The following is a 27900-nucleotide window of genomic DNA, read 5'->3' on the forward strand; positions in this document are numbered from 1 at the left end:
ATGTATGAAAGTAAATGGAAAGTTTAAAAGTCTTTCTTTTTTTTTTTTAAATGCCTTTAACTCAAGACTAACAAGCTAAATAGAGTAACAGCTATTGCGTGCTCCTGATGTAAAACCTAAAACCTTCCATAAAACCAAAAATAAGTCTCAGAAGATGAAGCACTGGTATTAAAAAAGGCTTTAAAATTTACTTGCTAAACAGGAGGAAAACCCTTTCCCCAAATATTCCGCAGGCTGTCCACTTCAAAAACCATAACACGCTGCCTGGCTTAGTCATGTACACACAAAGAAAAACCCAGAATGATCTTAGGTGGTCATTAGCCACTGCAGTATAGTTTATTATGAACACATGTGCTAACATCACAAGGCTATACAACTATATTCATTATTCCCAAGGGGCATAACTTCTATGGAGGAATCCAGCTGATTTATCAGATTTAGCTGGGATGCAAGACTGAACAATTGATCAAAGGCTAGAAGAGAGACTTGATCATAAGGATGACTAGCATTGAAACAAAGAGACTTTACATCTACTGTATTAACTCTGTAAGCAATAATTTAAATAAAACTGCTGATAGTTTTGTAGGATGGACAGAACAGGATTTTTTTTCCTCCTCCCCAAATGCCATTGTGGTAAGAGTAACTTGCTGCTGTGTTGATACACCAGGGTCCCATTTTTTCCCATCCAATTTAATCCATCTCTGGAACATAGCTTTATGTACAAGCAGGAGTAACCAACCCTACTTAGGGCTACCACGAAGGCAAGTTCATCCCAGTTGTCCGTATCTGCTCCTCTGTTAGGCAGATTTTGAACACAACACCTATACGCAGGAAGAACTTCCGTAGCACAGCTCGAAGCTCAGGAATCAGGTCAAATTGCATTATTTCACACAAATATGGATAATATGTTGAAGCATGTGCCCTAAACTATCAAAGATACAAAAAGAGAATGTTATTCTCTATTACTACAGGAAAGTGCAGAGTTTTTCACATTCATGAGTACACCAACTTGTTAAAACACAAGGTCTCACCTGATCAAAGGCCCCCTTGGATGGCCAAAGGGCCATCAAGCCCAGTGTCTGTTTTCCACAGCAGCCTTAGCAGATGCTCTCAGGAAACCGTACACAGAGCATGCATTTGGCATTACTTCTCTAAAATAGAGTCAGACTATTTTGTGGCTCAGGGATTTCTCAGGCTAGAGGTGGGTATTGGGGCTACCTGTAGAAACACCCGCCTCTAATGTGAATTTGTCCAGTTGCTTCTCCAGTCTCTTTAAAATATCATCCACAATACATAACAAAGCCTTCCACAGCTGAACCAGTGTGTGAAGAAGTACCTCCATTATATGTCTGTTGGGGTTTTCTTCCCCTCCAGTGACTTGCCATCTCCAAAACTCTCATTCACCATCTCTTCCAGTATAAGAATTATCAGTCCTTTCCCTATGTTCATGCTAATAATGACTTTATGCACCCCTCCTTTTTATTTCTTTTCTGGATAAAAGATAACTGAGTAAAAGTCTAACCTACATACAGTTCCATGTATGGGAGCCAGTCTATATCCCTTATCCCTGTTACACTCTCTCAACCCTTTTGCAGCTCCATTACACCCCTTTCGATATGGGGGATCAGAACTGCAAACAGTATTCAAGATGCAAATCTGACACGAATTTACACAACAAGAAACATGTTTTGCTCTCTCTTCCTTTCCTAATAATGCTCAGTATTAGAGGGAACACTTTCACCACAGAACTTTTTTATAATAAAAAGATATTGGGATTGTGTACTAAGGAATGGCCAAGTCACCATTTTATCTACAAAGAGTTAAGACTATTCTCACAACACCATAACCCCAGGGACATCACTGAATTGCTGCTACATGGAGAAGCCAAGCCACCACTACTACCAATTTCTTAAAATGTTGGTAAATTGCAATAAAACATCCCAAACTACACAAGAGTGAAGTGAAATTACACACTTTGCAATACAGAAAAAAACCAAACATATACCAGGAAAAAAAATAATACAGTCCTAAACAAGATGAAGCTCAACAGTACTGGAAAGCTTAAAAAAAAGTAAGCAAATTCCAGAAGTTTCTCTGCATGTTCTGATGTAGTGAATATTTGCATTCACCTTTTCCTCTAAAGGGCCGAGATCCTGAGAATTATTTTTTGCCACTCTCAAGGAACCAGAATTCCAATTTTACAGTGGTGAAATTTACCTCTACCATTCTTGTGCAGCTATAATACAGTACAAGCCCATGCTTTATTGCACACTCATTGTGCTTTTATATGAAAGCTCTGCAGCAATTCTATCAGTATTTCTATAGAACTGTGAATTTCATGGATGCAGTCTGATTTTTTACAGTGTGGAATACTTGCAAAAACTGGAGCTGTAATGATTACTGTATTTCAAGCAGAGTACGTGCTATGTGAGTAAGTGAGCCACCTTGCAATACGGATGATAATAAAGACTGAATCCAACAGAAGCAGAAATGAAAAAATACCTGAAAGCAAAGGGACATAACTTCCAGCCTATTCTTACCTTTTCATCACTGATTTTTAGTGTTTTTGTTAAAAGCAAGAGCAGGAGATTAGTCCAAGCTTCTCTGTGGCTTTCTGAGTTCACAGTAATAAAATATGCCAGGGCTTCACTGCATACACTAAAGAGATGACACAGTTCAGACAAATCATAAAGAAAACCCACAAAATATTTTTATAACATGCACTATTTGTCCTCTCATAGTGTATTTTGTTTTCAAGTAAGATGCATTTCCACGGGAAAGTTTTCAATCACATGCAACAACTTTAATTACACAAATTGGTCTCAATGATTTTTCTGTTACAGTAGTAGTTATTACAGATAACTGAACTGAAATAGTTTTCATGTTGTCAACAAAGAACCATGGAGTCAGAAGGGGAAGAGTCTAATTTTCCTCATAAGCATTCTGTAATTCAAGCGTTGTCACCTTCAACCTGCAAACATAATTTCCTGATCCTTATATTGGGACAGTTTAGGCAACAGCAACATGAAAGAGTTCTCCCTCCAAATCTAGACAGCTTTAATAAAGATCTGCAGAGCTCAGCACCACGGATTGAAGAGGGATTACAATTGTATTAATAAATTTTTGGTCCTTGCTGTACACTGTCAACACATGGTACAAACTGTACTACTTACTAGGGCTCTTTTGGGGATGCTATTTTAATTAAAGAAGGAATAGAACCTCCTCTCTTATACACTAAAAAGATTAGTATGTCTATAGATGCTGATAAATCAGAATGCTACTGAAATCCACTGCATTAGTGCCAACAGCAAGTTTAAGAGTTATTTACATTTAATTAGAGATCAATACTCTGAACTTTTATGTACCAACAACTCACTTTTCAAATAAGGGGAACACAATACCTTTTTGTATTTATTTAGCATGATTATCTCTGTTTATTTAAGTTCCAGGTATACAGCAGCTTATACTGCGCTTTGTTTAGATCCTATTGTACCTCTGAATATCATTATGTACTCAGATATGAAAAGTATTCATGCGCCACCACTTTTGTAAAGAAAAGATTATGTCAGGCAAGAAGGTGCTTCATTTATTCCAAGTAGATTGCTTCCTTGTTGCTAAATTAACTTTTAACATGCTTCCTTGTTGCTAAATTAACTTTTAATAAAGAGTGGTATGTATATATATGTGTATCTTCATATAATTTGCGTGCTTTGCTCAGCAACTTAAAACAGAACATTTGTATCCAGGGATGTACCATACTGTCTGAAAACAGAACATACCAGAACCAAGCTGATACTCTTACCTAAGCAGTCGTTGTTGTATAGCATCCCAGGAGTCTCGGCGGTTTTCATCCACATACATTCGAAAGAGTATTCTCAAGCAACAAGCCAAGCTACTGGTCTCTTGTTTTAAGAGATTGGGTTTTGATTTACCCTTGAACCCTAGAAATAAGTTACACATAGGGAGAAAGGGAACATTCACGTTTGAGGTTACTAGCCAAGAGGTAAAGTTTATCAACAATACCTCCACTAGTGAACAGCAATGATTTCTTGTCCAGATAGTATTTCCTCCTCCTTGATTTTGATTGAGACCTAATCTATTCATAAAGATATTTAACTACAGTAGTACCAACTGTGTAGCTCTACTTTAATCAAAAAAGCAGATATTTTAGCAAAGAGAATTATTCAAGTCATCAGGAAGGAGACAAGTAATAAAAGCATGCAACACTGTCAGATTAACTGTAGAGATTATTGCAATGGTATACTTTTGTATCTCAATAGCTAAAGCTATAAACAGAGCTCACTATTTTTACCAAACTAAAAATAAAAGCCTCACCTGCTCTCCATAACACAGTTCGCTGTTCATAATTTGAATTAAAGGCTTTTGAAAATGAATGAGACTCTTGCAGACAATCTAGTAACTTAAAGAGGTGATGTGAAGACATATATTTATACATTCCTTGGTCTTCTGTGTCAATGTGGATATCTGCATCCAATGCATCTCGCTAAAGGAGGAGAGAGAGGGAGAGTGTCGGTAACATACTCTTTTTAGATATGCTTAAGAAACTTTGAAACTTCACAGACCATATACCACTAACTCTAGATTCCATTTCTAGGTGCAAGTGAAATATTAGTGCAGTACAACACAGTAGAATGGTCCTGTCAAATATCAGAGTTGCAGTCTTTTCAGTAGGATAATTTAAAAGAGAGAAGTTATGATCTCTCCTAGTTATCGATAAGAAAAAAAAATAATCAAGAACAAGGGAAGAACCTCCCTTATCAATGCATAAAAAAAGTCATAGCAATACAATATAGAACATTTCCTCTCTCCTAGGAGCTGAATAGGTCTGCTGAATTCTGGAAAAACATCAAAATGAACCACAAAAATACTGCAAGTTTAAATGTTGCATAGTGTAGAAACTCCTCATTTTCGGCTAATGTCAAGTTTCATTAAAATTGGTCCATATTTTTAGCTAATTTCACTACGAATTTAACTACACTATCCCCCAAACACTACCTGAATACACCAGCCCAAACTTCTAGCCTACGGCTTTATTAACATAGCTAAGCAAGAGCTATCTTGCACTATTCCCTAGAATCAGGATTTTCAGGGACAAGGACCTCTCTGAGGCGGGTAATGAGTTAAATCTTGACCATTAACCTTGCTAAAGTTCAACTTCTGCATCTCCTCCTGTGTAAACACCAGAGGCTGAGCAAAGCCTCAACTGTGGCTAAATGAAGACACTCAGGCTAAACAGGACAGAATGCTCTCCCCGAAACAAACAAAGAAAAAACATTCTTGATGAGTATGTATTCATTATAAAACCAATGATAATATATTATATTGATAATAAAAATAATGAAAGAATTAAAAAAAATAATCACAGCTTAAGAGTAATAACACACACATTCAGGGTAGTGCTCAGAGTTAGAAAAAGGAAGAGACTATATACACTCTATTTTGTAAATGCATGTGAGAGCATTCACTAGTCTTTATACTTTACTGCCACAACAAGGTTATAAATAAGTCTGATGGTACCTGAGCTGCAGCCATGTGCTCAGCATCTTCCTTCTTGCTTGTTGCTGGATAGAACACTATATTATCAATGGTCTGTATCAATTCCAGCTGTACCACACATTTTATAAGGAGCCCAGCAAATAGTTTCTGGTCTGATGAGATGGAGTAACACAAGTTTCAGAAACAACTTAGGACAATTCATTTACAACAGGCTAGCAAAACACTACATGACCACTAGCATTTTGATATTTAGTGATGCTGTGAATTATCTTATAAAGAGAAAATTTCTCTGCATGGCATAAAGACAGGTTGTAAAGATGTACTCCAAGTTTAAGTGCCGAAAAAACTTTCTCTGCAGGACTGCAGAAGTGGACTAAGAGAGGCTGTAAAAGTTCATTTAATAAACTTGCATGTTTTCCTTACTTGTATAAGGAACACCTTTCCAGCTCTCATCTGTTGGATTTGAAAACTGACTTTGTCCTCTTTCTGAAGCATTTTTATCCATGCTGCTTAAAGACTGGTGATCTAGGTCTAAATCCTAGAAAAGAAGGCAGAACAATTCTAGTAATCCAAAATACTAACTACCAACCAGCTATCAGTTTTCAGATGACTTCACTAATCTTAGATTCAAAGGTATCCCGCGTCCATTCTTTATATCTTATTTTACAATGACACCAAATACAAGCTAATGTCAATTCCACTATTTGTTGGTCGAGTGTACTTACTACAATAAAATATTCCGAAAGCTGACCTAACACACAACCCTTCAAGTTAGTTTGCTGCACTGAATTAACTCTTACCAAGTGTTTTTCAGCTGAATCTTCCTCCATTCCTGCAGGCCTCCATGTCAGCAAGCTTCACAAAGTAAACAAACAAATGGTAAATATTGTTGCTCTGGTATCAGGTGTTACTATGAGAATTAAATTTATGAACTTACACATGAGGAATAGTAGTTTTGAAGATTTCTAGCATGCAATTGCATGTCTGGCCCCAGACTTCAGGGCTGAATTTCTGTCCGTTTAGTATTACCAGGTTTTCTAAGCAGTTTGTACCTGATCGAGCCAGCTGCTCATTATCTATGAAAGAAACGTTTCATATTTATCAACTTGTACAATATCAATGAAAAATTAAGCATTCTGTATTACTGCTCCATTGAACGTTTTTACCAATATTGTGAAATGCATGGTATCTTAGCTCAAAGCCTACTTAAAGTATATTACAATATCAAGCTTAGGAACCTGCTGAACAAAAAAGTGTTTAAAAATAGACTTAACGAGATTGAAATCGAAACAGGGAAGACAAAGGACAGGAGAGAAGCAGAAAGGAAGCATACAGTGAAACAAAGGAAGGAAAAGCACCAGTTAGAAACTTAGTTCTTGCAAGGCAGTCCCCCCACATTCCATGCTAACAATATGCACGATTTCTTTTGGTCTCCAACTCTTATGCCTGAGAACACATTCTTTAGAAAGTTGTATCTGAAAGTACTGGGGGGGGTGGGGAGCAGGGAGAGAGACAAAAATCAGAATGCAGAGAGAGATATATATGTGTGTGTGTGTGTGTATATGATTTTTTTTTTATATTTGTGTCTGTGTGTAAATAAATGAGGTATTTTATCCATGCAGCCAAATGGAGAAAGGTTGTTGGCAGAAGATTAACACAACTCTTTAAAAGCTTTTGCTCTGTCACAATAGCACAATAAACACATTATAAACACATTAACAGAAGAGCTGCCTAACTGATAAAATAGAATGATGCTCGAATATTTAAGATACTGCATCCATCTATTACATAACATACTGTCCTAATGGTACTTTTTATTCTTCCAAAACTCAGTTAGCTTTCCTTCTTAAGTAATGAGCATTTAAAAAATACATTAATCAAAAGATACAAGTAAATAAGCTACCTTGTTTTACACACCAGTGTAACTGTGCAAGTATGTCAGGAAGAAGGATCTCATTTAAAGCTTCATAAAATTGCGTAAATACATCACAGATTGCATAAAGTGCATGGTTGCATGTAGTGGTCATCCATTCGGATTTCTATGAGAAAAAAATGAAAAGTCTTTGGTTTTATGTGGGGGGTTCTATGATGATAGCATTTGGCTTATGCATGGCTAGTCAACAAAGGACGTGGCCTCTGAGAGGAATAGAATTTAGATAAAACTAAAAAGCCTCACTACTGCAGATGTCAGAAGCATTTAGTTGGCCACATGAATACTGTTCAGAAAACTATACATTTTCACAATGAAGTGTGAATATTCTCCTTGAAAATATTCAGACGGAACAGACAGATAGGTCACTGGATACTATGACAGATTTCATACATACCACAGAATACAACAACGTACCCTTATATTTGGGGCAGTATGGGGTGGAAATACACTGACAAGACAAACAATACAAACTGCTGCCTTGATTGTTTAAGTTCTTAAAAAATAACTCTAATGTTTGCTTGATTTTTGTTTTTACCTCTGTTTGTTGTTCAGGGAGTTTCATATTATCAAAAATTCGAAACACAATTCTGAACAGATCTTGCCACCAGTGCTTTTCAAAGGTATGGCCGTAACTCTTCATTATTTCAAACATCACTGTTAAGCCTCTATAAACAAGCCCAAACAAATAAAGGAAGAGATGTTAAAATGCATATCTGTGATCTCTTCACTAACTGAATAAAGAAAAGATTTGTTACCTCGTTCGAACATCTAATTTGCAACGATTGATGATACAAGAAAGTTCAAATAAAATGGGAAACCATCCTCTGACCCATACTCTGTCCCCAGGAGCAACATTCATGTCATCACTCGTGTATTCTCTTAATACCTTGGAGATGGGCAGGAAGAAAAAACATTAAAAAAAAAGAATATCTCAAAAATCTTTAATTCTGACAGATTTAGATACTACTAGTGGCACAGGCAGACTTGAAAAGTTAGCTTAGTTTCTACCATAACACTCAAATCCTGTAAAATATAATTATAAACCTGAGACATCTGTTTGTGAAAAGACTGGAAAAAAATATGGAAAATAAATACTTAAATCCGTTTTACTTAAGTCCTGCTAACAGCTTTACAAGTTGCAGAGGTCTGGACTTTAGGAAGCAAGTTTAACAGTGACAGGCAACAATTATATAAATATAGGTAATAAGGAAATCTAAGTTGGGTATAAACCAGTTCTACACTTTCCCAGTGTACTGGATACAGCGTGCACATCTTGCAGTGGTAACATGCAGCTGCAATCTAACTCCAGGCTCTTTTCACCAAAGTGATTATTACATTAAGTATTCACACAATAGACTGATGTAAAGAAATACGCATGTTTGTAACCAATTTAACTAGATATAATTAGGGTGACAGAAGTATTGTTTTCCAGGTCATCCTAACACTATAAAAAGAGACGGGCTATTTCATGCCATTATTTCCAATTTGGACTGATGAGACTTAAAATTTTTTAATTAGTCCTAGTTTACTGCTTACATAATACCAAAAGGACTCCTAATTCTGAATAAGCTTTTCATACAAACACTTGCTGCTGGGAGACTGAAGTTTGAGTCTGAAAGCTCTTTCTTAGTTACAAGATTAGTCTCAGTTTAACAGTAGAAGATAGTAGAAGAATACACAAGGGTAAAAATTAAAAGAAAATACCTGTGGTCTCTCTGAAACATATTTTGCACAATACCGAATAAGTCTAATAGCTTCCATGCTGGTGTCCGGAAATGCAACATTACAGGCAAACTCAGAAAGACATTTTACTGCATCCTGAAATGAGTCAATTGCTGCTGGAAAATGCTGCTGGAAAATATTTGCTGTGAAGAGCAAACAAATACACCTCTTAAAATTTACTGATATTGAAATCCATAGATAAACTAGCATTGATCTACAATGTCAGCCATGGTATACCACTACCAAATGGAAAAACATGAAAGGACCAGATCTTCTGGTTCTCCATCTTCCCTTGCATTCTTCCCCATCCCACCCCATCACCCAAATTTGTCAGCATCACATTTTCTCAGGTTGGATAATTACCAATTTTATAACCTAGGATTATTTCATGGCTTCTTATATGGTTCCGTTTTCTCCCACAGCATATGCAAGCCAAAGCTCTTAAAATATTTTGAGAAATAACAGAAGTAGAGCTTAGTGTTACCTTCCCTGCTGCATATGAAGTTACCTAAATTTACCTAAATTATCTTAAGCCTGTAATTATACATATTCTGTAGCAAGAGAGGAAAAAGCAGTTAGATTTCAGACTGAAGGGACAGACTAAATACAAAACAAATCCAACACGTACAAGCTTTTGAACAAACTACAACTCCCAAGACCTATGCCATTCAAGTTAGCAAAAAAAGTTTTGTTACTATTTGCATTTGTTAAAACTGTCCATAGTTTTGCTTCCCCCATGCTACTTAATGGAAAGAGTGCAGTTTCAGGACATTTAAGAATATTGAAGGTCCATTTCAAGACTATTTGAGTTGGTTGTCTTCCTTTGAAAGTGCCAGCAGTATGTTGTTCAAATATACTTTTAGAGCAGGCAGGCTGTATGAACTAAACTCTACAAGCAGTCACATATCAGTATCACAAGCCTTATGATCCTCACTATACGATACTGAATCAGCATGGAAGTTTGTAAAATGTGTTCCTTAATCCAAAACAACTTATTGTGACAGATGGAGCAACGTACAAACTTATTGAATCTATTCCAAACTTGAGGATTTCTACAGCAGGATATCTATATCTAGTTTTTCCTGTCCATAGCAATCAGGAGACTTAACGGTAAGACCTAGCTGCAGAGTTTAAACAGTCTGGCTGCAAGATCTTGTGTTTATTTACCTGGAAATACAAAAGTCTTATTCAGATGGGCCTTTTCAAGACAATCACAGCAGCTAAGATAATTTGGGTACTCACATCTGTTGAGCATTACTTACTAACTATGTGTGCTGTAGTTTGAAAGGCCAGCTCCACAATATTCCCATCATGCTCTGACGCTGCTTGATGAAAGACTGCAAAGATATTCTTCCAGCCTGAACGAATATTACCAGCCTGAGAGTTCACCATCTGAGCAATACAGCGTATTACCATGTCCCGAATAGTTGGAGAACTTAAAAAAAAAAAAAAATCACCAGTGGCACAATTTTACACTGGCATAAAGTAACTGTGCCACTTCCATGTACATGACAATCTAACCCACACCAAGTAACATCTTTAAGTAGGACTAAAGCAAGCTAACAGAAATTTCAGTGCATCACACCTGTTTTTCTTCATAATATGCTCAAAAGGCCTTAGGAAGTCTTTCTGGAAACGAAAGTTGGCTAACTCTCCCTTTTCAAGAAATTTCATTGACAGCTGCCTTAATGAGTCTACTGCAAAGATGGCAACATCTTCATTAGGGTTACATCCAACCTAGAAGAAAAGCATATTTTCAAACCCTTACTCATATAAGTAATACGTTAGCTGGTAACAAATTCATGGTTCAAGTTTCATGTCAGTCCCTTAAAAATCGCTAGCATGTTCTAGTTTTCAGGTATTTAGAAGATAGGGGGTTACTTGCAGAGAGGGCTTTCTCAGTCATTTGATCCAACCAAACAAACCCATGGATTTTGTATGCAACAAGTGCAGAACTATAATAGCCAGCTAGACACTATAAAAAAAATAATAAAAATCTTAGGTTAAAAGACCCCCACCCAAACATGGTCCAGTCTCATAAGGAAAATAACTTTGTTGTTCCAGGACCATCTGTATATATTTTAGAGGAAAACTAACTTAGCATTTGATCAGAAAGATAAGACAATGGCATGAAGAAAAATTTCAAATACAAAATTATATAATGAAGTTATTAAAGATCATTCCCATAAACATTTCCATTTCTATTTATATACTTTAGATTTTTAAATAGGTTTTTCCTTTAGTCACCTGCTATTCATGCATGTTCTGTAACTTGATTTTACAAAATACCTTATTGAAGTGATCTCCAATCACGTGCCAAATCCTTGACCACTGCAGCCTAATGCGATTCATGTTGTAATACGATATCTCCACTATCTTCTGCAGGCTGAACATGCGTGGATGGTGTGGGGAAGCCAGCTCATCCATGGAAACAGCACACAGCCATCGGACAAAGTCAACTGAACATTAAAACACGCTACTGTAAGTTCAGGATGTTACGTTGCAAGAGTTCCTGTAACCCACCAAATGGTCAGCGTACATACCTATTGCATTTCCATCCAGCCTAGTTGATCCTGTAAATATCCTACAGAACAAAGAAGTAAGTTGCAGTTTTAGCTGCGCATCCACAAGAGTCAATCACATCTTCATGCTGTAGGCAAATGTCAACACATGTCCTGGAGGTACTTTACAGTCCCCACACCATGAACTCTGCAACTGTTTCATTCTTACTCCTTGGCAGCAGTTCATGTGCTTCTCCCAGTCTAAGCATTCTCTTCCCTGCTACAAGTCACAGTCTACTATGCTCCTTCCCTACTGCAGGAAACAGGCACAGGCTCACGTTGTTATCCAGAGCAAGTAGTGCTGGAACACTCATTTGGGTGACAGTGTGTTAAATTTCACAGGGAGAATAAAGAGACATTAAGAAAGCTTTGCTGCAGGACTTTACTGGATGCCAGCCACCTGCTTGATCTTTACACAGTTCAAGAACACTGTAAGTCGTGGCCATCAAAACAGCAGAAGGACTATGGATGCACCATTGTCCCTTCTGCCCCTTCAGTTTTTCAGAGTTTTGAGAGGACTTCAGACCACCAGATGGTGGTTCATACAGAACACTGGTAAGTGGAGAATGTTCCCAAAGCTTTTAGACTTTGACGTGTTAATAGACACATTTATGTTACAATAAATACAAGTCTGAATGTATGATTCTACAGACTTGCCCAATAGTTTCAATAATTATAAAGAACTCCCCTTCCAACACATGGTTTATGATAGAAGCATCTCTTTAGACAACACTTTAGAAGGACAGATGAGAAAGATAATGATTTGGACAAGAATGTAGTGACTAATGAATAAAGAGCTGAAGAACAGCAACTAAAGAAATGCTGAAATACTGAAGTTTACAAGACCAAAAGAAAATCGCATCATTTAACAGAATAAGGGCATTTATTCATTTTGGATACCTGTCCTGTTCAGGCTAAATCAAAAGAAAAAAGAGAAAAAAAAGGAGACCCAAATACACGGAATACACACACATAAGTAAAAGACAATTATCAGACAGATTTGTAAAACAAAAATAGCTAAATACTGTAACACCAACCTAATTCTGGTCTTCACTGGCTTACTCCAAAGAAAAGGCAGAAAAACACATGCATACACACAGTGTCCCTTCTCACAATACACTACATTAGTCATACTGCTATTTAATGACAGTCTTTCTTTTGTGAATATTACATGCCTAAAGAGATAAACTTATTGGGTCCAGAGAAAGCATCTAAGTATCAGCATCTTTCTCACAAGAGAAATAGGCTTCAAGAACAAAAGTCCCTGTCAGAGTCTGCAAATAAAGTGAGGATGGTCAGTAACTTCAAGTCACATTTTCCCTAGAAAGAGATTATATTCTCAGTACCTGTCTACTGCTACCACTACACTCTGCGAACTGGTCTCTCCCACAGACTCTTGAATGCTTGCCATATGGCGTTTATCAGCTCCGCTTCCAACAAGGTTACCTGCAATAAAAGCCATTTAAAACCAGTATTTAGCATCATGAAATCGTGGCTTTATATTAACCTTAACTTTATACAAGTAGGCAAAGAAAAGTGACTACTGCTTCCAATTAGCTTGTAATTTACATGGAGCAGATGGTGCCTTTGCCAGACTGGTACAAAATTAAACATCCAGTAACAAGTATGTTTTTTTTTTTCCTTAGGGCATTGTGTTTTGACCATCATGTTTATTAAGTTAAGATGATTTAATGCTGTTAATAAAAATTGGAAATGATAAAATATTTTTTTAAAATATTAACTCTAAGTCAGATACAAACAGTTAATGCCGGGCACAGTTCAGTTATATTCAACATGATCATTATGTATAGCATGAACTCCAGAGCATGTTCAAATTAGAAGGTTTCCTTGATGGTTTTCCAAAGATTAAGGCAACTTGTCTTGTCCCTCTAATTTACAGCTTAAAATCTAAGGTTTGGTTTTTTTGCACATAATGCAGGAACAATAGGAACTGGAACGGCAAGCCCAACATGCAGAGATAAGAAATTCCATTGGAAAACCAATTATCAATCATTGAAGCCATTTATCTTTAGGAACTAATATATGTTTATGTTTTTACTATTAAAAACAAAGTGTAAAAAGAAAGAACTAATAATACTGGTAACAAAACCATGACTTAGTAAGTACGGTAAAACAGTTTTGACAACAACACGTTCCAGCAAATAAATCTGGAGGAGTTTTGTTAAATAGCTTAACCCAATTAGTAAGTTAGAACATATTTGTTAATTACTAATACATCTTGAAATATACGATTCAATTTTTTTTAGTTTCATTAATCCAATACAGCTTCCCCTGGAATCAAGTAAATATATTTTAATAATTTATAACATTGTGCTTTCTTAGCCATCATACTTCACTTACATGTGCACCTCTGAAGTCCAAGATTATTAATCTTACCTAATCCCAGGCCCATAAACTCCTCCCCTCCAGATGCATAGCCTTTAATGCTTCCTTCCCTTTCACGCCCAGAGCCAGATAAATACCGAGTTTTCACCCCAGTTCCTATAAGTTGTGCTAGTTCCAGCTGGCTAATACATTTCAAGATCTAAAACCAAAAGATGTTTAAACATTGTGTTACTGGATACCATTACATTTTTATTCTTAACATATAAATATATTTAATATTTATAACCTTCCCACGTTCTCTAACCTTTAAAACAACTTTGACAACAATAACAGTTTTGATGTAGCTGAAACATTACTAATACAACTGGAAATACAGTTCAGTGATTCATTCAAGATCACCAGCTGCCACGAATCATTCTAACATGAGAAAAAATAAACAGTACCCAAAAATCTAACTTGGATCTCTAACTACTAGAGGGAACCTTTTTATTACTTCTCACAGCATCAACCTTCAAAACTACAAACAACTGGAGCAGATCTTTTAGAGAGTTCATTGTCCCAGAGAGATGAAAAGACTGGAATATTGCAGCTACCACTTTGAGTAACAATGTTCCAACATAGACAGTGAAAATGCCAAAATTGTGCCTTGCCATCAGCACAAAATTGACTATCTCTTCTTTCTTACTCCCCCACTGCAACGTCCCTTGGACTGGCACAAGCATTTGTGAGGGTATGCTGTAAGCCAGGTCCAAGTAATTTGTCAGTTAGAGTACCTTTTGGCACATATTATCATGTACCCAAAGACTATTGCCAGAGAGCATAATGCAGCAGGAATGCCCCTTTTAGCAACACCACAGATTTAGATCTGATTAAAGAACTCCTGGAAAATATGCTTTCAGAAAATACCCATGATCCTGACAGCCTACGCTTAACTATCGCCCACCAACTTATTTTAGCCCTAATTTTTCATGTGATCGTGGTATAAATGTTGCCAAACACTGCACAGACAAGTCTGGCCCTGTGAGCTAGAATATTTTTGTTTACATGAACAAGAACGCAACAGTTTCTGTGCAGAATTCTCTGAAGTCAAATGAGATTTCAATATGTTTTTAATTCCGTATCAAAAGCACCTACAAAAATTACAATACTGGTTACACAGTGTCTATAGGGTCTGCCAAAAAATGCAGTGCATTATTTTATATATATACATACATACATACACACAGACATAAAAATCTCCACTTGCATCCACATTTTAAACAGGGTTCTGACACATGCTAGAAGCTAAATGCAGTTACTAAAGACTGAAAGTAGCAGAAGAACAAAATCCTGCAAGTTTTCAGAGGATAATGCAGTTGCACTATTTAAACGAATCAAGTTTTTACCTCATGCCAAGAGTTCCCAAGATAGTTGCCATCTGTGTGAGCAACTGTAATAAGTGTCTTAATGGTATCTATGTTCTTCTGTTTCATTTCTGTAATACTGGAACTGGCAGTCAACAAGGAAAAACGAGCAAGGGCCTGTACATAAGCATCTCGTTCAAGCTACAAGACAGAGAAACAAGCATCGTAATGAAGTCCCTGAAGAGCTAGAGAAAGCTACTTGCCCAGCATGCCTACACTATTTTCCTTCCATGTATAGTTGGCACTATTAGAGCACTTTCCAGCTGAAGGAGAGTAGGAGGCATGTTAGGAAACACTCTTATTAGAAGACTCAGCAATAAAAGGAAACCAGAATTGAAGAAAAGCTTGACAATATCAAGATGTTAAACTGAACTAAAGACAAGATGGCAATATTTTATTTTACCATTTCAAGAAAGTAGATGAGATGCTTCATTTTCTAAGTAGTCTGTAATTCTTCACCTCCCTCCCAGAGCCTACACTGCCCTTAGCAAGCCCCATGCTACGTCTTATACAAACCTGCATTCCAAAGATACAGGCTATTCTAATTGCACATCGTATTCCTTCCAAACAAAGGGATGCAACTTCTGTGTCATCACCGTTCTGCAAGCCAACACTGTAAGCTGCCAGCAATGGAGTCCATACAAGCTAAAGAAAGGAAGAAACTAAGTTCAGAAGTCTGTTACGATTTTAGCCCAAAACACTAGGTAACTGAAACCAAATATATCCAAAGAGTCCACCTGTTGCATTACCTAACTCTTCAGAGTAATTTTCCCTTTTTCCATGCTTAAAACTTTTAACAATGAGGAGACAAAGAGAACTTCACACTTACTTTGAACATGGGTCTGACATGATCCAGGTGAGTGGCACTAGTAAAAGGAGCCTTTGCGTGGCTTACGGCCTCCATGAGGGCTTTAGCTGTTTTAGCCATTTGTTCCATCTCCAAGTTGTACAACAACCTCCGCTGCTTCTCATTAGCTACACCTAAGGGGAACACCACACAGTTGCATTGTTTTCTTTTTTATAGGAACATATTCCACATCTTCGCGTTGAGCATCACAAAATATTAAATAAAGGTACTGCAAATGAAATCTAAAGATAAAAATCTTCCAGAACATTAGAATTCAGGAGGCTATCATAGGTTGCAAGCAAGGAACTCCAGCACTAAGACCCACACCCCAACTTAAGACTTTATTCTATACAAAATAACTAATTTAGCCCTTTACTTATGCCACATGTTATGACCTATTCACTGGAAGTCAAAGCAGCATACTCTATTAAGTCACTTTGCCTGTAAAAATGGATGGAAAATCCTTCATGTTCTCAGGCTGACATCCTCAAAACAAAACTAGCCCTCACCAACTTGATAAATTAATAACTTACTGTTTCTTTATCCTTATACTAAAGGTTGCAACTTCAATTTTCAGGCAAATCAATTTTGTTCCTATTTTGATCTAGGAAACTTGCAAATAGCACGGAAAACGCTGAAAACACCCCCACTGTGCTGAAGATTGAGAATTCACTAATTTAATTCAAATTAATACCAGCTATTCTGAGTAAAAGCAGAGTACAGCTGGGGATACTGGTTTCTAGTGTGCACTACACACAGAAGTCCTCATTTGGTCTAAATGAGGATAGGTGACTATAGATCATGACAAACTCTCTGATCTCTCTCTTTTTCAAACATTATCACAAGGACTGTGGCATTTACCAGCCTCTGAACTATGGCATGCTACTTGATAGGGTGACAAAACATAAACCAACCCAAAACAAAAACCCACCTGTTGTTTAGCACATAAACCCAAGAATTTAACTTGAAAAGTAAGTGCCACCTTCAGTTATTCTACTATTTTCCCCCCACACTTCTGTTTCAAAAAATCCAAAATCTAGTTTCCAGTGCTGCTCTGCAATGGTGCCAGATGCACTTACACAGCTATGTTTCCATCACAGAAGTATCAGTATTAAGTAATAACTGAGCCAGTTTCATTCCAAATATCTATATTAGCGATTCTAAATGTAATTCATGAATTGCACAAAGATGTTTTCAAAAAGGGATCTGAACTCCACTATTCCATCCTGAAAGTTACTGCAATAGTTCAAGAGCACTGTGGTCTTTCCAGTTTCTAGTTCCTTCTTACTTGGTTTACTACACTTGGTTGCAATTGCATATTCTTTTGTCTCCTTCATTGCCATTTTCTTTCCTTCTATTTCTTCATAGATTGTGGATAAATACTCTACTGGCAGGTCTTTACTGTCATTGATTCCTCGATTCATTTTAATGTATTGCTCCTTTGTCATTTTATTCTTTACCTGTAAAAAAGAATGGAAGTTGGGTATCAGATTTTGAATGCAAGTTCCAGGGAACTTTGAACTTCTACAAGTTTGGGTTTTTAATTTATACCTGTGGACTGTGCAAGTCTGTAGTCAGCATTATAATAAGAGTACGCCAAAACATAGGCGGTGTCAGCACTAGCAAATAGTGTTTGCCTAAGGGAGGAAAAAAAAACAAAACAGGCTTTTAGAGCCCTAATTCCTCAATCCGTTAGCTCTATTTCTACATGCAAGAAAAATACCCAGAAGGGCTATGCATTCAACTAAAGAGCTAACAGAGCCTGAAATTATTTAGAAGCGCATGAAGCCCCAAGTGTTTTAAAATGCAAAGAAAAAGGGAAAGAGTATAAAAGCATCTTCTTCTCAATGTTGAAAACTAGCAATGACCGGAACTTTCAAGTACATTCCCAAAAAATTATACGTTATCCTTCTTTGGGTAATCCTACAAAAGCTAAAGAACACCTTATTTTTTACTCCCAGGGTTTCATGAAGAATTATACAAAACCAACCCAGTGATGCACCAACAGGACTAAGGAATGGGAATGAATTAAGCCTTAACACCTAGCTAAACTTCACTGCTAGTTAATTGCATTAGAAACAATAGCAACACTGCCTGCTTGATGTCAACTAACATATACATGTTTTGTTCAACATCTAATGGGCAAGCAAAAACACATGTAACATCTTATTAGCTATTTATGCCATGTATGTTTAATTTTAGCAATTGCTACTGCTTATTACTGTTGTTTACACTTGACTGATCTACATTTGTTTAAAAACAGAACAGCTAATACAGAGACAATTTAACATACATTAGGGGCTTCCCTCTTCCAATAATTCCTTCTAGCAAGTATTTGGGATTTAATGAAATGTCAGCATCAGTATACTTTTCATCCAAAGTTTCCATTTTGCCTAGCTGCTGAAGAGGTTCAGCACCAATATTAGCAACGAGATCTGCTTCTCACACAAGCCTGTAGAAGTTCCTGACCTGATATGAGTGTGAGTTGCACCTTGTCCCTAAGGGCCACAAACTACACTGCCATTCTTCAAGCACTTATCCAATACAAGGTTTTGAATTACCGTTGGTTGCATTCAATATATCTAGCAGCAAACTTCTCCATTAATCTATCAATCTTCTGGGCTTCACCTGGCAGACGAAAACCTTCCAGGAATATACGTAGAGCAGAGACAAAGTCTTTTCCACAGAAATCAAGCTGGTCTACATAGGCATACATCACTTCCTTGTTAAACTTGTTGCTTTCCCCAAGAAATTCCCCTACTTGAGTCTAAAAACACAAGAGACAGTTATTACTGTGTAATCCAACTGCCAGATTTGCAAGACAGTTTATAGTACAAGAATTGCACAGCTGTCACTTTTGTAAGACTGATATACTTCACTGAGCAGGCAGAGCAACCATTAGAAGGATAAGAAACCAGTCTCATTAGAAAATGCCTTTAGTCTGCATATTCTTGCTTCCCTCACTCCCCAAAGCGAGATCTGCATTACTGTAGAGCCAAAGAAAGCTGAATTGTGCCCAATTTCACATGTAGTGGAGAATGCTTTGCCACTGCAGTAACATGATATTCCTTTGCTGGCAAGATACTGTTAATGCAAATAAAACGCATGTTCCCACTTACGGGAAAATCCCTTCAGCACTTTATTGTAAACACAGCTACTTTACTAAAAAGCCTGGGACAGCAAGTAAATGAAAAGTAGCATTGGTATTAAGTACCTTCATTAGAACCCTTGCACTTTCAGTTATCTATTAATGAAATATGAATTAAAGAGAGCGTGCACACAGACATCAGAAGACAGGGGAGAAGATGATAGAGGCAAGAGTATTAATTATCTTATAATACATGTAGTCTTACAGAACAGAGGCGCTCTTCTTGGTGCAAAAATTGTGCAATGTCCTCTGCTGTAGTGCCAAGCATTCCCTGCTCCTGTAGATACTGTATTCCTCTCTTTGGTTTTTTATTAAACCTACTCAGACAAAAACATGGGGAAACTGAGACATACAATTGGAAAATATCATAGCCTATAGAATTTCAGTTTTACAGAGCCCTTCTAAACCAAAGATTCTGTGCTGTAGCTCTATGTCTTTTTTCCAACTAGAAAAGAGTAGAGTCAAAGAACATGCAAAAAATGTTTTAACTATATCACACCATAGGCTACATCTCAAAAGGTACATTCAGTTGCTGATAAGCTTAAAAGTTATTGCTGGAAAAACTCACTTAAAAACTGACCCTTTTGAAATATTAAAAATTAGAGAGTTTCCATGAAACGTTAAAAATTTTGCTGTTAAAGACCTTTTTATAGCATTTACAGACATAACGATCTTCAAATTAATGAAAAAGTAGTAAATGGACAATGATTTAATTCTCCAAAAACTCTATTTCAACAAAAGACAACAAATGGTTTAAGAGCTGTAAGACAACACTAAGCCTGCCTGCTCAAATCAATTTCTCTCTAGGTGTACACACACTTTCCTCTCTTGTGCAGTTGAACCAACACAAAGGAAAGCTGTGAAACCACCCTCCTCTCCATCCAAGATTTTACTGAATTCCTTTTAACTACTACAGCCTCCAGCATTAGCTCTTGAGAACAGCAGGCAAGAGTCTTCAGCATTAAGATCAATTTGTAAGTGTCCCTGCAGGTTTGACTGTGTAAGACCATAACTAACAATATGGTTGTACTCATAGTTTTTTTTACTAGTGAAATTTTCCTGTCATACTGGACTTACAGTTCTATCCCATGTTCAATCATTTCCTTTTGTTGCTTCATGACTTCAAATTGCTCAGGATCATCTGGGACAGCAGTCTGGGTACCAACACTTCCAACTCCTGATGACACAGTGGAGTCCAAGGAACTGACACTACTCCGTCTCCCTCCACTCTCAAGGCATTTACCTTCAGCCATTTCCTGTTCAGATGGTTTATATGAACCTATTTATAAAGAAGGCAGGACTTAAAGTTATCCTGTTCAGTCAAAAGCTTTTAGTTGTAAAATTTTAGTAGAAATTTATGAGTCAATATTCATGTTTTACCATGTATACTTTTTGACAGTCTACACTACATGAAGATGCTGTATCGATGCAATTCTAAAATAATCATTCAAAAGACAGAAGAGCAGCAGAAGCTATGGAGAAATTATTGCACTTCAACTTAGTAACTGCAAGATTTGCCACGTCTTGTTCTATACAAGCCAGCTTTTATACTGTAGACAATGTCCCGGCTAAAGCTCTTAAAAGAGAACCTGGTTATTTGAACCAGACACCTGGAGAGTAGGTTCCTGCAACAACATTAACAATTGTTTGTAAATACGTCATTTGTATTAAAAAAATTGTTATGTAAAAACCTAGCATCAACACTTCCAAATAGCTTCTAAACACTGAATAAATACAAGGACAAACTTATTAAACGAATTAGTCTCTCCATAAGGAAACAACCTTACCCAAGCTAGCCTGATGATTGGGGTTCACAAAAAGGTCTTTGCTCCATTCTACCATACATTTTAAAATAGAAACCAAACATTCAAGTCCTTTTTTCCTCAGGCTTAGTTCCTAAAAAAAAAAAAAACACCAAACACAAAACCAACCAGAAACAAACACCAAAACCACAAACCAATATATGTATATCTACAAGTTTTTAGAAGGAAGGCATTACATCACACCATTCAAATCTTAAAGTTCGTCAGTTTGGGGAAGTCTATTGGTTATACAAAGTTTCTGCCCCTTGACTACTTAGGTTGGATACATCCAGGCCAAGGGCAACCATAACCAGACAGACAACAGAAGACATTCCAGCTGCTTTAAGCAGATTGTCTATTGACAACTGATGAGTACAACCAAGGGGCAATATACACCAAATCCTAAATGCAGCTTTGTTGTATGAATGATTATGACCATCCAGTAAGCCTCTACAGTGTCAGATCTCTCCACAAGCAAGACAAGTGTCTCGCTACCTCAGGTGTACAGTAAACAGTTCTATTCAAAGTCTGAAACAAAGGTCTCCTGGTTTTCACTTCCATTTTCTGGTCAAAGGACCACAGGGGAAAAAAAGAAAACAAAAAACCAACAATCAAGCAAGCATTGATACAATTCTAATCGAAGGTGTGAGGTGCACTCAGCTCTGACACCAACACTGGCACCAAGTTCACTTCAGCCCTGAAAGCCATTAGGCTGGGCTAGAAAAACAGTGCTATAGGCAAGGCCAAATGTCAGAAATACATGCTCTTACTGAAAGCAGTCTATACTTTACTCTCCCTCTAAGGACTGGGAAAGTACAATTTTAAAAATAAAATACTTGTGGTGGAGATAGGGCATAAAAAATTTGCAAAGCAAACACAAGACAAAGGTACTGCTGGTTCATAAGTCCCAGAAGGAAAGCCACTTGAGTAAGGCAGAGGAAAGCTCATTTGATTCTCTCTTCCATGGCAGCCCAACAGAAGAGCCCAGAGCAAGCCTCGTGTCACAACGCAAAAATGCGGCAAAATCACAAAGTAAATTAATCGTACTGCTTCAGCATCCAACTGCAAATGAGCTAACTAATAAAAAGTAAGTAACATCAGTAGGTTACAAACAATATGAATTATCAATAACTATGCAGAGACAGCACCATTTATGAAAAAATAGTACCTTATCTTCAAGGCTGTTTTTCTTACCTGTAAAGGCGTCATTCCCAACTCATGCCCACTTCCTCCCTGTGCGATTTTGGACAAATCATTTACAAGGCGTTCAAATATATTAGCAGCGTTTAAATCACAGTCATAGTTAACATAAATATCCACTACACACTGGGCATCTTGAAAATAAAAGAAAGTGCAAGTATTAGGATTCAGTGCAACAGCATTTTTAAAAAGAATCAGCCAGTTGAAGGAGGCAATGGGGATGAGTCCAGACATTTAACCTAAGCACTATGGGATCAAATTCAATTTTTCACACTTAAACATTGTACGTGGCATTTGTCTTCAGAATCATTTTCATCTGCTGCCAGAGGAAGTGACTGCTTTTCACAATAATGGAAATACCTGCACAAATTCTTGTTAAAGTCTGAATCACCATCCATTTGTGTTCAAAGGAGCTTGAAGAAGTCTCTAGAATATTCAGGAAGATCTCTTTGAAGAACACCTGTAAAATAAATGAGGTAAAGGACCTGATGATCTGAAACTTACTAGAACCATATCAAACGTACAAATTAATTTCTATTCAATAATTTCTCTTGAAGAATATAATCTCATGCATATTAGCATTTGAACACAGTAGAAATATACTAGTTTAGTAAGCAAACAAAACTAAGACATTAAGTTCCAGCTGTCTTTTTATCATTGCAGTATTTTTATTTGATAAGTACAGCATCATCCAAATGATAGATAAAAAGTCTCTCACCTCAATCTGCATCTTTAAATGGGTCTTAAAATTCGAAAGCAGAGTGAGAAAGATGGCAAGCGAGAGCTCAAATACATCAGGAACAGAAGATACTCCATTTTTAGATAATGCTACACAAAGATATTGCTTGATTGCGTTGATGAACATTTCATGTGTCCTGAAAACTGGCCCAGCATTCTGCAGTACTGAGAGAAGAAGCTGGAGAGACACTATCTTAGAACGCAATTCATGGGATCTAGAAAAAAATTCAACATTATTTATATTTTTATTGTATTTCTGAATACATACTTCTATTCAACATGAGCACTATAGCATTTTTTCCATGTCAGGAAGAAATGACTGCTATTCCAATTCATTTCGACACGGGGAGCAGAAGGGGTAGAAATCAGCCTGGAAGTGATTTTGGACAACATCTACCATCTTAACTTGGATATTTTCCAGGAGTATTAACATCTTCGATTAGGATATTAAATGCAACTCGGTGCTACTAAGAAGCGTTTTGCCACTCCCCCATCTAAAGCTTCACAAATACTATAGTCAAGGCCACTTCAACCAATAAGATTAATAAGCCCATTACAGAAAAAAAACCCCAAACCCCTCAAGTATTACATTTTTGATAATTTGAAGTAAGTTTTAACCCTAGATTCATCAAGCTAATGAAACAAGGGCCTGACAGGTGAATTTTGAATACCTGCTTTACTCTACAGCAGCTACTTAACTGTCTCCAAAAGCTACCTGAAGAAGACAGTGTAATAAATACAATCTCATTACTTGGGATCTGGTGGTCCATCACCAAGTGGTTTCATGGACAGCTTGCACAATGACCTGAACACAAGGAAAGCACCCTTTTGTAGAACATGGGAAAATTTGGCAGCAGCTTGATGTCCAGATACATCTGTTTCCTTGAGAGCAAGAAAGGCAACATTAGATCCTTAGTGAGACAAAGGAACAGAGTAATTAGGAAGATTCCACAGCTCCTCTGAGAATTAGCTACAGATTAAAAGAACAGTACATTTGGCAAAGTTCAAACTAAACCTGAACAGGACTACAAGTGATCTGGATCTTTTCACACATGTTGACTGACTCCTCCCTTCCTCCCCTACCCTGTATTAAAATACAACTATCATAATAAATTTTAGAACAGTTGTTTTCAATATCTACTTAAATTGCAGTTGCTGCTTTGTTTTCAAACCTGAGCAGGACACATACATTAAAGCTTCTGTCCCTTCCTTCCCCAAAATCCCACTGTATTAGTTGGCACAGTAAAAACATTTCTCCTTTCCTAAATATACATTAGCATCCAGTGAAGTTATTCACCAGATTATCAGTGGAGGAAACAGATTGCCCATCGTCTGGTATCCCATTTGTTTGTACATTTTCGTTACTAGAGCCAGAAAGAGCAATATCTGCAGTCTCTAATGCAGGTAGAGCCTTAACTGTTTCTGTTATCTGCTTTTCTTCAGCCACTAAAGGGGAAAAAGGAAAACCGATTAAAGTCACCCATTGAGCTTTTTTATCCCATGACTTTGTGAAGCTCTACAGTCAAGTGGGACAGAAGCAGCACTGGTAAACTAGAAAGTTTCTCAGCTACCAGCAAAAGAATAATATTGTGAGACAATAAAAACCTGTTCTTACTGCCTTAGTAGGTGTTCTGGACAGATACTTAGTAACTAAAAATAACTCACTCCTGTGATTATAAAAGCATGGAAAAGTTTGGCAATACACATGCATCTGTTTTACTTTAGAAGATTCTGCTACCTTTCACAGCTGACTTGACCACATCTTCCAAGATGCCTTTAACCATTTCCTTTCCTCCATCAGTTGTTTCCTCTAATGAAACACACAAAGAGATAATTTTGATTTTAGTACTTTTGTTTAGGAAGATGATTAAAAGGAGAAACATGACCGAGGCAGAAGGGTTAAAAATGACAGATTTTCTTCAGTAGGTCTCCTCTAAAGCCATTTCCAAGAAGTCATGCAAAAATACTCACTGATGTTATTTCCATTGTTTAAATCAAAGCATTGGTATTTTTAATGCAGTGATTTTGTCATTTGTACTTATCAACTGTTAAAAACTTTTAGTTTTGGAATCTCCTACGTTCCTAATTTAGATACAGTATATGCTTATGATAAGGTCTTCATAATACACATTATTTTTACCACAGGAATTCAATTACCTCAAAGTGATTCTGTCACTCCCCACGTACCATGATTATTCTCTTCCTTTTCTTCCCCTTTACCAACCTAATCAAGTCAAATTCCATTATAATTCTATATACATAAACTTTATATATAGTTTTACTAGAATTCTAGGGAAAACATGAGCCTTTCTTCAACGGTTATAACGGTGCAGACAGAAGCCAAGGATGGCCTGTATACTCTGAATAACTACTGAGAAAATGCAAGCGTGATTTGAGCCAATAACCCCAGTCACTTCTCCCCAAAACAGCCTAAAAGAGAATTTTCCAACAGAAACTTTGTAACTGAAAGCAATAGACACAACCTATTCTTGTTCACCTGATGCTGAAAGAGTCAGATCCTGCTCCAACTTCACGTGTCCATTTTCTGCCCTCTCAGGCTCACCGTTCGTTAACTCCACACTTACAGGAGCACTGGCTTTGCCTTCCTGATAGCTGTGCTTCAGCTGACCCATTTTTGGAGACCTGGTCACCACTTGAATTGCAGGAGATTGGGATTTTTACTGATTTGGTTTTTCTACTTCTCTGGATTCTTGTATCTTAAAAAACCAATATGAAAAAGTTAATCTAAGGCACAAAACATGATAAGCGAAAACAGATTTCTATGATGACTGATGTTCCTTTGTGAATTCACATGTTAACAAGAAAGAAACAGTGAAAATATAATCACTTGGCCAGTCAAATTAAAAAGATGCGCTTCGAGCTTATTTTAAAAGCATCCCATCATTTGTTTATACAAAGCCATTTGGCAGAAACTACAATGTGAAACCTTGTTATGAGCAATAAGCTTCATATTTTATTTTTAATCAGTCAGTATGCTACACTGCAGGATTTGACAGTTTTTTTAAAAATTACAAATCGATATCCAACTACAATGACAGGCCCATAAAAATAATAAAGTTTTCTGTTCATTTGTCAAGCCTAAACATTTGAGATGAGCAAAAGTAATAGTTACATACAGCTCGATTTTCCATCCGTGTAAAAATGACATTTAACATCTGCGTGAGGGTAGCTTTGGCAGTTGTCTGATTAATAAGATTTTTACTGGCCAGATGGATGTTGTAACAGGTTCTAACAGTCTGAAGAATTGTTCCTTCATGAATTTCTATATACGGACATGTTACTGCAGTGAGGAGAGCCTGAAAAAGTCCATAACACAGTAAAAATGAAATCTGAGTAAGTAGGCAGCAATAAACTTCATGCAGATCTTCCATAATAATCAGTGGGTTTGTTATGAAACACATTAGCTGATTATAAGACATCATAAGGAACTTCTAGTTCTTATCATTTCTTTGACATTTCAAATCAAAGAAAGTTTAACAGAACTTCCATTTCTGTTCTCTCCTGAGCTGTTAAAGTGTTTTATCACAACTAGTTTTCCACTAAAGGAGATATTCCACCTCCAAACAAAACAGTTATCATGATATTCTACAGCTTCATTTCTGTGAAAGGGCCAATTGGTCTATACCACCATCAGATTAGATTACTAGAAGGTTCACCAACTTCTAACATCAGCTATGTTAGCCCACTGGGACTATTATGCCTTGTTGAGAAGATACGCTCCAGATCTCTCTGGAAAAACGGACATAAGAGCAGACAGACTAGAGCAGCAGGCCATGATACTGCATCACAGTTACAATGCCTTCAGTTGAAGGCTGATAGCAATTCATTGGCCTAATGAATATGGGCATTACTAGCCTAGAAGATGAACATCGAGCTGTCTGCAAGATAAAGTATCCAGGCCATGGCTCATCCCAGAAAGAAGGACAAACATTTATAAAGTAGTCCCTTATGTTCTGCTTCGCCAAGAAGAAATACATTTCACACACCAATTCCGACGTGGTGACAGCCTCCCTGAATTCAATGACACATCTAACAGCGTGAGAAATGAAGAAACTGGGCCCTAAGTAGTGCTTTGCATAAAATCTTTTTCAGTTACAAAATCAAAGACAGAGAAAGCAAATTAACATTGCACCAGAATGAACCAAATAAAATACCTTAATTATCTGCAGCTGTACTCCTTCATCTGTTTGAGGACCCTGAAAGCAATTGCAAATGGTTTCAACTATTCGGTCAATCAGTCGTTTTCCAGGAGCTCCACTGTCTGGAGCATTGCCAGTGATATGTCCATATGCAATGAGTTTCTAGGTAGAAAGAATGCAGGTTAGACAATTATATGCTATTAAGTAAAAGACAGTTAAGTACAGCATAAAAAGGGGGTTTTAGTCAGCATACCTCACTTAACCAGTTATAACACAAAAATTTAACACCATCAGTAGTCTGCCTACCAAATACTTGGACTGTTCACACATCAGGACAAAACAGATTCAGTAAGTGATAATACAAGCTTTTTCCACCCAGACCACTTCTTCCTATGGTAAGCAGACGAAGTTTTTTAACATCAATCTTTGTACCTATTCACAACAGAAAGGTTCTGTTCTTAAGATGCATTTGTTTTTTCTGTAAGAATCTAAGGAGGAAGAAGGTAGACAGATTCCAGAGTCT

General features: G+C 37.0%; 1 pseudogene; it reads right to left on the bottom strand.

Annotated features, from left to right (window-relative positions):
• On the bottom strand, window positions 1–25865 carry LOC132321631 (brefeldin A-inhibited guanine nucleotide-exchange protein 2-like; annotated as a pseudogene).
• Window positions 25866–27900: the final 2035 nt, after the last annotated feature.

The sequence above is a fragment of the Gavia stellata genome, unplaced genomic scaffold (genome assembly GCF_030936135.1).
Source record: "Gavia stellata isolate bGavSte3 unplaced genomic scaffold, bGavSte3.hap2 HAP2_SCAFFOLD_911, whole genome shotgun sequence".
NCBI classification, from domain to species: domain Eukaryota; kingdom Metazoa; phylum Chordata; class Aves; order Gaviiformes; family Gaviidae; genus Gavia; species Gavia stellata.